This window comes from Rhipicephalus microplus, chromosome X (genome assembly GCF_043290135.1).
Source record: "Rhipicephalus microplus isolate Deutch F79 chromosome X, USDA_Rmic, whole genome shotgun sequence".
In the NCBI taxonomy this organism is placed as follows: Eukaryota; Metazoa; Arthropoda; class Arachnida; order Ixodida; family Ixodidae; genus Rhipicephalus; species Rhipicephalus microplus.
This window is the reverse complement of record NC_134710.1, coordinates 511,886,202-511,887,938: the sequence shown is the minus strand read 5'-3', so window position 1 is coordinate 511,887,938 and position 1,737 is coordinate 511,886,202.

The window sequence follows — 1,737 nt, the reverse complement described above, 5'->3', positions numbered from 1 at the left end:
TGTTTGGGAACCACTTCGCGACAAGTCATCGGACTCCTGAGAAGAATAAGTGGACGGAAGCGTGGTCTACAAGAATAACAAGCCTGCAAGTTAGTGCAGGCTTTCTTCATTTGTTGGGTAACGAACACATGCCGCTTCTTGTACCTCAGGAGCAACGCAATGAATAATGTCGATATATTAATTAGGCCAGTCTGCAGAGCGCCCTTAGGATTACCCACTTGGGTCTGCAACGGCAAACTCTTGGAACTAGGTAAACTTTAACACCGCAACCGAAATAATTGAAGCACAACGAGCATCCCAATGATGAAGGCTATACTGCACTCGACAAGGACATGACGTCTTGAAGCTCCTAAACTTAAAACCACTAACTGGACCCACACTGAGACCACACTAAATCAGAGCTAAGATAAAAATCTTACCGCTGCCCAAAAACAATGGTAGTCTGAAGAAATGACGTCGGCAAGCGCGGGCGGAGGCACTCATAAAAGCACTGGATAACAAACCAGCAGCGTATGTGGACGTCCGTCACTCAGGCGGGACGAATTATGTTATTGCGGCAGTTGATGGCTCTGGACGCACAATGTGGACAGAAACCATTCAGGCCGGCTCCCACACTGAGGTAGCAGAAAACAGCGATTGCCATTGGAACTACCATTGAGGACACGAAATTTATTATGTAGGATTGGACGTCGGCTATCAAGGCATGCGCTGCCGAGTATACACATATAACGACACTGCAAAATTCGCCAGACCTCAACAACAAATGAAGCTCATTTGGGTTTCGGGCCACTGTGGTAACGCGGAAAATGAGGTCGCTCACCAGACAGCTCGAGGGAACCTAAACAGGGCAGTATCGCAGGAACCAAATCCGAATGACGTGAAGCCCAGCTATGGAGACCGGCTCAGCCGTCACCGAGAATGAAGAAGGCTTTATCCACCCCTACATGACACCTTAACCCAGACTGAAGTAGCTACACTGCGAAGGGCTCAGACTCGTTGTATACTCAGCCCGAGGAGGCCGGCCGCAATAATGAATGATGAAAAGCTACAAAAGTCTATCAACTGCGGCCTATAGCACATGCAGAAAGAGACCACGTATTATGGGATTGCCCCAACAACCTTGCACACGAGGAGCTCCTGCAGCCGACTCTCTCAGCGAAAGCCCAAGCGAGGACCTTAAGAAGCCCGTATTTGCTTCTACAGGCCAAGCTGGCGGACTGGTCTGCTTGTGTTGCGGCCTTCTGGTCCCCAACCTAGCTCCCGTCAAACTTGGTTTCACCCATTCCCCCTCCCCTTTCTGAAAAATAAAGTTTATTCCTCCTCCTTCTACCCTGATTTTTTTAGCGATGCGTATACGAAACCATACCGCTTTATTTTTTTCATAGCTGCGCTTTGTCAGTGTTGCGTAATAAACACTTCGGTATTCTTATTGATTCTTCTTGATTGACTAAAGGTGTGGGTGCACGCGACAGCGTATCAGCGTCTTCATGCTTCCGTCCAGACTTATATACGATGGTAACATCAAATTCCTGTAGACGAAAGCTCCATCGGGCCAGTCGTCCAGAGGGATCACGAATGTTTACCAACCAGCAGAGGGCATTGTGGTCCGTCACCACTTTAAATGGACGACCATAGAGGTACGGGCGAAACTTGGTGATCGCCCACACTACTGCGAGACACTCTCTCTGTGCTCGTGTAATTCACCTCGGTACGGGACAGTGAGCGGCTGGCATAGGC